The sequence below is a fragment of the Protobothrops mucrosquamatus genome, unplaced genomic scaffold (genome assembly GCF_001527695.2).
Source record: "Protobothrops mucrosquamatus isolate PMUCROS unplaced genomic scaffold, P.Mucros_1.0 scaffold1217, whole genome shotgun sequence".
NCBI classification, from domain to species: Eukaryota; Metazoa; Chordata; class Lepidosauria; order Squamata; family Viperidae; genus Protobothrops; species Protobothrops mucrosquamatus.
Genome location: NW_015387425.1, coordinates 116,720 through 126,126, shown reverse-complemented (window position 1 = coordinate 126,126; position 9,407 = coordinate 116,720).

Here is a 9,407-nt window from a genome sequence, read left to right as displayed (position 1 = left end):
CTACAATTCTATGATTCTATGACCGGAAGGACAGGGAAGAGGACAAGGACTTGTATTTATGATGGTTGCAGTGTCCCGGGATCACATGATCCCCTTTTGCGACCTTCTGACAAGCAAAGTCAATGGGGGAAGCTGGATTCCCAGAGAGATTAAAGAGAGAGAAAGATGGACAAGGAGGATGGGGGAGGATGTGGAAGGCAGGGAGGAGAAGAGAGCAAGGAGGACTGGGTGAGGATGGGGAGGCAGGGAGGAGAATAGGGAGAACGGGGGGGGGAGATGGGAAGGACTCGAAAGAGGATAAGGAGAATACGGGGAGAGCAGGGAAGACAAAGGTGACTGGGGAGGACTGAAGGAGGATGGGGAGAATGGGAAGAAAGATGGGGAGGAAGGCAAGGAGGACTGGGAAAAGAAGAGGGAGGCAAATGGGAAGAGAGTGGGAGGAAGGATAAGGAAGAGGACAAGGAGGACTGGGGGAAGATACCCCAAAATATCCCAACAGCCCTCTCCCATGGTGGTCTCTGAGCCGCTGAGATCCAGTAGAATCCTAACTTTGAATTGTTCATTCTCTACTCTCTATTACAGCAGGTTTTCCCAATCTTCATCTCCCCATAAAACCTACTCACGATGAGGCCCCTTTCTCATCACCAGTGCTTCACTCACGATTCTCCAGACAGTCAAGTTTACATCTGACTCCTGATTCAGATTGCCTTTTCTGACGCATGGGCTCCCTTGGATTCAGTGAAGTTGGCAACTGAAGGTTGCTCCAAGGTTGCCTCTCTTGAAGAAATTTGGGTCCCCCTCAATGTTATCAAGAGTAAATTGATAATCTTCTAAAAGAACAGTCCTTCAGGAGAAGCAACGGAGAACATCCTGAGATTGGATGCCTTGATAATAGACCCTCTGGAGATCTCTTGCCCAACACAATTCACTAGGGCCTAGCTTTTGACTCGCCTCATGTCTTCAGGTTCTGCTGATCCAGTTCCTTCGCTCTCAAGATCAAAGTCCTCTGGTTCAGTTCTTTTTTTTTCAAGGAAGGCAGCCTTTCCTTATATCAGATTCGCCACATCTTTCTGGAAGCGTCACAAAACAAGAGGAAAAGATCTGAGAACATCCTTGACCATCTGACAGCTGACATTTTGGTGGTTCCAACTCTTTCCCATACCCATTGCCTCCTTCAGGTGCCCTTAAACACAGCGTCTTTCTTGTGCTTAGGCACAACCATTGAGTAAATTTCTCAAACCACTAATTATAGGGAATGGAATCTAGTCTCTTTCATCCTGGGAGCTGCACGGCTGCTGGAAGGAATCAAAAGGGAAAACATGATGCATTGAAATGCTCCAACAGCTTGCTGATGTGTGTTGGCATCAAGAGCGATAGCTTTTTTCTTCTTCTTTGTGCAAATTTCCACAGGAGCTAAGTGCAACAGAAACAAAAAACAAAGCCTCAAGTCTCTACTTTTTCACTTCTGGCAACAATTAGAGAAAGAGTTATCCACTCGACTTTTTCTAGGATGACGATCCATAATCTCTGGAGAAGCATCCAACTCTTTGATTCTGAGAGACACCGATTTGTGTGACTGTCTCTAGTTACCCGGCAGGTAATTGTGGTGGATAATTATGGCCAAAATTGCTTGGCTGTTGGGCCAGTCTTTCAACTTGAACTATTATGTGGCAACTTATCCTAGATTTCATCTTAGCTTCTCTTCTCCCCCCCAAAATGTGTTCTAGTCAATCTAGCGCTCATCATTATAAGACCAGTAGCAAACCACGGATGGATATTGTTAGGCAAGATTTACTATTTCCCTAGTGCTGCAATTTAGTTGTGCATTTGATTTCTGGATGGACTGAAAATCAAATATGGGAAAACAACCGAAGATTTAGTCCCGAAGGCAGGTGAGATTAGCAGACAGAGTGAAAAAGTAAGCAAGAGTTAATTGCATTGCTCATTTTGGACTTTTGCAATGTGTTTTGGCGGCCTTGTTAAGAAAGCAAGGGAACCAAGGAGAACATTGATTTAAAGCTGAAGAGACCACCAAATAACTTGAAGCTTTCTAGATCCATCAGGCCAAACACTTTGTACCTTCCCTATCTCCTAAGGTTGCCCTAAAGGTGAAAAGTAGAGAAGACATGACACTTCACTGCCTTCAAACTCTAGAAATGCAACGAGTCACCTTACTTAAAAGCAGGCCAAGATATTTCAAAGTATGTACGGCACAGCTGGAAAATGGAGAAGCTGAAGGTTAGATCCCACTGAAATCAACAGGTATAGGTAAGTGTCTGTTGCAGTGAAATTTTTAAACATCGATAATCTCAGATAGATTTTATGGACCTCAACATTCAAAAGATCATCATCCATGCACATATCCCCTTGCTCCTTGGCATACAGATATTCGTGGCAATCAATCAAGTTGACTTAGACTTGTGAAGCAGAGATGTGTGGTCAAGGCAATCCCAGAGGCAATTTTTAATAGTGTGATGAATTATCACAGAACTCTTACCACCAATGGAACATATCTTCATGTCCCTTGATGGCCATCCAAAGAACCAAGCCATGATATGTGTTGCTGAATAGCGCAGGTTGCTGAACCATCAAACAATGTCCAACTTCAAGCCCAGGTCCACCTAAAACTAATTCCTTGGTGTTGCTTCAACTATCTTAACAAAACAGGGAGAAGAAAAATGACCAGGAGAGAAACATGGTCTTCAAACCATCTCTTAGTCAAGATTGGTAAAAACATCACAGGCTCTTTCATAAATTCAAGCCTGGCTGGTCCCACCCATTTGGTTTAATTGCTGTTTGCAAGCCTGGCCTTGTGGTGGGGTTAATGATTCACTTATCGAGCTGATTGGCCTTTTCATATCAGTCTGTCGACCAATCGGGTGTTGAAACGGGACGGTTTATTTGTTTAGCCATTGACTTTGGAGGTGGTAACCAAGAAGCTTAAGAGCTTGGGCGTCCAAAAATTCCGGAGATGCTTTCCTTGGCTCGTTAAAGGAGAACTGTTTGGGAGTTGATAAATGAGAAGATGATGGAGGGTAATTAGCAAAGCAGAATGCTGGTGGGGGCTGCCTTATCTGTAAGCGATAGGGCGAAAAGGCAGCGAGGAATTCGGCTGGCAGGTTAAAGCCATGGGCTTCTGACAATGAGTAACTTTTGTCTCTGGAACGTGATTAGCACTCGGTGCTTCCTGCCCGGTTATAAACACACCTATTTAGATGGAATTCCATCACAGATTTACGGCTGAAAGGAAGCTGAAGGGAACTCCATTCTTCTCCTCCTCACTCAGAAGCTGCAGTGCGTGTCCAGGAGTGCAACACACATTCCAAACCATACAATTACACCTGGGGGAGGGGTTGGTTTTTTTTTTTTTTTTGAGAGGGTGGGATTGCATAGCTTCCTCCTGTCACCCACTGGGCCCACCCATCAACATCCACACCGATTGCTAGGTGGTGGCCACCCGTGACAGACTCTTATTTATCTCCTTGATGTTCACCAGAAGAAGACTCCTGAAGACCCTGGAAGACATATGGCCCCTGAAAGCCTTAATCTACTCCTGGAGATCTCTGAACAGTTGCTGTTCGCCTCAGAGGTGGTTAAAACGGTGGCGAGGTCAACACAGTAATTAAACACACAACTGGAGAGTTACTAGCTCAATTGATGTTGATCAATTTGATATGGAGAGCATTGATATATACCACACAATCTATTTCAGTCCTGCTGAAATATACAGGTAGTCCTTAACTTGCAACAGTTCATTTAGTGACCATTTCCAATGGCACTGAAAATAATGATGATGATGATGATGATGATGATGATGATGATGATGATGATGATGATGATAAAGTTGGAAGGGACCTTGGAGGTCATCTAGTCCAACCCCCTGCTCAGGCAGGAAACCCTATACCATTTCAGACAAATGGCTGTCCAGTCTCTTCTTAAAAACTTCCAGTGTTGGAGCATTCACTGCTTCTGGAGGCAGGCTGTTCCACGGGTTAATTGTTCTCACTGTCAGGAAGTTTCTCCTTAGTTCCAGGTTGCTTCTCTCCTTGGTTAGTTTCCATCCGTTGCTTCTTGTCCTGCCTTCAGGCACTTTGAAGGATAGCTTGACTCCCTCTTCTTTGGGGCAGCCCCTGTAATACTGGAAGACTGCTATCCTGTCCCCCCTCGTCCTTCTCTTCATTAAACTAGACATACCCAATTCCAGCAGCCATTCCTTATATGTTTTAGCCTCCAGTCCCCTAATCACCTTTGTTGCTCTTCTCTGTACTCTTTCTAGAGTCTCAACATCTTTTTTACATCGTGGTGACCAAAACTGGATGCAGTATTCCAAGTGTGGCCTTACCAAGGCCTTGTAAAGTGGTATTAACACTTCACCTGATCTTGATTCTATCCCTCTGTTAATGCAGCCTAGCACAGTGTTGGCTTTTTTGGCAGCTGCTTATGACCATTTTTCCCACTTACGACCTTAGTACCATCCCCAGGGTCACGTGATCCAAATTCACCTGCTTGGCAACTGCTTCGTAGTTATGACGGTTGCAATGTCCCGGTTGCAATGCAACCTTCTGACAGGCAGCCTCAAGGGGGGAGGCTAGCTTCACTTAACAACCATGTTGCTAACTTGACAACTGCAGTGATTCACTTAATAACTGTGGCAAGAAAGGTCATAAAAGGGGGCAAAATGTCTCACTTATCCACAGAAAGTTTGGTTGCGGCCATAAGCTGAGGACTACCTGTATCCAGAGATATCATTTCATTGAGTCGCAATTAAGTTTCGCTTTTGATTGGGCACAACTGGTTTTCTGAGTGTGTGTTAGATCCAAGGTGTCACGCAAAGAATGTGTGTGGCTAAGAAAAGACGTAGGGTCAAAATCCAATTGATGTACAGCTGCCGAAATTCAAGATAATAGAAATCGCTGTCCCAGTTTTCCCTTTAAAAAAACTGGGAGAGATGGTGGAGAAATTCTTCCAGCTTATAATTTAATGCAAATTTATCTCAGCTTCCCCTGCTTTCATTTTTCAGGAGGACAGTGTGACCGTTGATAGGTATACACTTTTCCAGATGTTGTTATTTTCCAAAATAACAAAATGCAGCAATGCAGTAGTTAGGGAAGAACGTCAAGAACGTCATGCTGAAAATATGTACATTATTTTGATGGAAGTTTGTTGGCAAAAAGGTACAAGCCGGGGAGGGGGGAGAATGGCTATGTTAGACGAGGAGAATCCTAAAAAATCTACATATATTTGAGATGCAGAATTGCTGGCAAAGAAATTCATGCAGAGATTAGAGGGAACGAACTTAAGGCTGAGAAACAAATCCTTGACACCTCTTTGGGTTTCTCATTGAAATGGTTGCAGGTTGTTGAGACCTCAACCAATCAGCGTGAAGCTTCCTTCTTGATAAATAAAATTCTTCGTCATCTTTAGTTCATGGGAAGCAGAGCAAAGAGGAGATTGATTGGGGAAACCCGAGATTTTTCTTAGCTGAAATAGGATTATCTCCTTTGCTTGTTGATTTTGTGAAAATGGGGAAATAGGTCGTGTTGTAAAGATGAACCAATACAGCAATACACAAAAACAATATATGGGATATAATGAATATCAGGTTGAACACTGTGGCTTTTGGGGTGGGTGGGTGAATATATCTCATTCAGAATAACAGAGTTGGAAGAGACCTTGAAGGTCTTCTAGTCCAACCCCCTGCTCAAGCAGGATACTCTATACTGTTCCAGTATATGGCTGTCCAGTCTCTTCTTGAAAACTTCCAGCGATGGGAGCATCCACAATTTATGGAGAGAAGCCATTCCACTGGTTAATTGTTCTCACTGTCAGGAAATTCCTCCTTAGTTCTAGGTTGCTTCTCTCCTTGATTCGTTTCCATCTGTTGCTTCTTGTCCTGCCTTCAGGTGCTTTGGAGAAGAGCTTGACTCCCTCTTCTTTGGGGCAGCCCCTGAGATACTGGAAGACTGCTATCATGTCATCCCTAGTTCTTCTTTTCATTAAACTAGACATACCCAATTCCTGCAATTGTTCTTTGTATGTTTTAGCCTCCAGTCCCCTAATCCTCTTTGGGACTTCTGGGACACACATTATGATCTTGAAAAATAGGTGTGCACCCTTGACTAAGACAGCTAAGCAGGGTAGACACTGTAGGTTACACTGGAAGCAAAAAAATAAATAAACGGAAGAACCTAAAACTTGCATGGATAGGTCTGTCTAAGTCACCAGGAGCTGAGTTCAACTTGACTTTAATGAGATTAGGGAAGCAGAAAGGATAATTAAGGCAGGCGAAATCAGGCACTGCTCATAAACGTGATGGACTTGGTTGACAAATGTCTATTAATTCAACTGTGGAGGAGTTGCTTTGGAATGGGTAGGAGCAGAACATAACTCCTGTTTATGGCTTTGGAAAGAAGTGGTGTTATCCTCCAGGATTGCTGGGCTGTTCGGAGGGGGCTTCAGAGACAGAAATCGAAGTGCCTAGAGAGGCTCCATGTTTACTAGACCTCTCTAGGAGATTGTCTCAGCCTCAGCCAGTCCTGAGCCAACTCGTTCGCCCCTTAAGCTGTTAATAGGTTTGCAGGACCCAAGAATTTAGGTTAATCCTGCCTAAATAAGACCAGGTCTAAATTGAACCCTTCCTGGTTTAGTTCAGTAACTCATTTGCGTGGTTAGAGGCTTAGTGTGACAAATGTCCTCTCTGCTGACCCAAATGAAGTCAAAAAACGTCCAAATTTAGTGAAGCCCCAGGCCCCTAAAATGTCATCCACCTTTCCCATCAAGAGAAATGAAATCTTCCTGGCTTAGTTCCTCCTCCCGTGTGTGTGTTCCTCCTGATCTTCAGCTTCAGTTCATGGTCAGCTCCCATTTTGGTTCCTCAGCTCTGAATCATGGCTTGATCCTCAGTTGTCGCTCCTGAGCTCTCCATCCTTCCCCCTATTCAAGGAATGGCCTCTGGATGAATTCCTGACCTTGACAGACGATACCTCGAGTCACAAAGGACTCTTGGTTTGCCCAACCAACCAAAGGCTCCACAGAGAGGTGTCTTGCTTGTAACTCTTGTGATTCTTTGCAATGTCAGCGAAGCATGTCACATCTGCCTGGGCTTCTTTTTTCTTCTTCTTTTTTTTTTTTGCTCCATTTATTTTTGTTCCCCTCGGATTTCTCACAGCCTTTAAACTCAGTGACAGAAATTCTATTCTGGTGTGATGGATCTTCTAAGGTCTAGGAACCTTTCTCCCTTCCTTCCTTCCTCCCTTCCTTCCTGTCATTAAGGGCTATCTGCCACTGCAAATTTAGCTCTTCAGAACTTTATTCATACGGTCATATATCACCGCAGAATCTGCAAGCTGAGCTGTATTAAAAACAGGGGGTTTTTTTTTCCTCCTCCAAAGGCAATTTGAAAGCCCAAATCGTGTGGACAACCAATGTCATTGTCCCTGCAATGCATCCTGGGATTGTCAGGTCTTTTATTGCTTGTGGTGAAGGATGAGTTGGGGAACACAAACATAGCCCAGTCACCAGTCCAATTAATCAATGCTGCTCAAATAATCTACTCAACTGCAGCTAAAANCTGTCACAGATCATTAGAGGCCATAGATATGATTCACGGTCAAAGTTTCCCCCTGTTTATATGGGCCACTACCTTTACCATTAATTTATAATGTTTATACTATTTGGAGGAAATGGGGAAGAGATAGTTTCAGGAGAAGTCTACAGGATGCTTATTTCAGAGTCAATGAATGCTGTTTTAATGTTTTAATTTTTTCAGACGTTAGCGAGAGAGATGTCAAGATGAGCCAAGATATGTATATTCAGATATTGACTGGTGTGGCGAAAAGGATGGAGACCTTAACAAATTCCAAAGGTCCCTGCTGACATTTCTTCAATTTTGGCAAGGTTTCAGTTTTTGAAAAGCCGTAGGGCGAAGAGGCTGTTGGAAAATCAGGACGTTGCTAAATAAACATTCAAATTTTCTAAGGTGCTAGACAGAAATGATCTCACCAATTTTATCATCATAATTTGTAAGATACCACAGTGACTAAGATCCCTGTGTTACCCACGCAGAGGAGGAAGCCTTGAGGTTGCATCAGAAAACTTCGGTTATCACCCTAGGCTTAGTGGGTGGCCAGCTTCTTCTAGAGCTTAACTCCATGGAGGTAGACCTCTTTTGTGGGCGGGAAGTCCTAGGATCAAACTTGGCTGGAGAACATCCTCCTTGAAAGTCTACACAAAACCTCCCACCAGTCTTATCTGAACTGAGCTGGCATCTCTGTGCCTGGAAAATTCTGGGAGTTGAAGTCCTAAGCATCTTAAAGTTGTTGAGGTCGAAAACCCAGCTCTACACAGATGTCTCTAGAGATGGTGGTGATAGCCTGGGTCCCTAGTTTCATAAGTAAGAAAACCAAGAACGAAGAAGAACCAAGGCTGTTGGTTCCGTAGACTTATTTTAAGTTTGGAAATTAAAGACAGCTTACACTCGTGTTTGTAAAGAGATACAGAACTGGGCAGGAATTCAACAGATAGGGTATTATGTTGGAGGAAGAATCAGGAGAGGTGTTACTGCCTTCTCATCGTGTGTTGCTGTTATTCAAGCACAGATGAAAAAGTGAAAGGACACCTTTATTTCATTGCCAACGCAAAGAAGAAGCAGAATGTGGGTAGCTTAGTTTCAAGAAATAAAATATTAACCTTGTGCATATCAGAAGCATGACGTTTGGGAAGTGGGTTGATGGGATCATAGCCTGTGAAAATTGCAACACTACGATTAAAAAGATATCTGTTTTTCTCTACTAGTAGCGAAGAACCAAATTCACAGACCTCCAACATTGGAAAGTAACAGAATAACAGAATTGGGGGGAGGGTACCTTGGAGGTCTTCTAGTCCAATTCCCTGCTCAAATAGGAGACCTTATATCATTCTGGACTACTGACTGTCCAGTCTCTTCTTAAAAGCCTCCAGTGATGGAGCATCCACAAGTTCTGGTGGCAAGCCGTTCCACTGGCTAATTGTCCTGTCAGGAGATTTCTCCTTATTTCTAGGTTGCTTCTCTCCTTGATTAGTTTCCATCCATCGCTTCTTGTTCTGCCCTCGGGTGCTCTGGAGAATTTGGAGAATGATTTATAAGAGGACGGAAGGAAAAAAAATCAGATATTATTTTAGAAACGAACGATTGGAATTCAAATCATGAATCCCAAGGAAAAAGCTCAATTTTTTTTTTCAATAAGGCATTTAGAGATGTTAAACAAGGCAGCTCACACAGTGCTCAGAACTAAGCATTTATATTGACCTCTTCAATTGGAAAATAAATGACGGGAGTTTCCCCAGTGTTAAGGTATTTTTTCATTTTTTTCCTCCTGCTGAAGGATCAGATTTATTTGAAAACATGCCTCTTCTAGTCTCCCCACCTG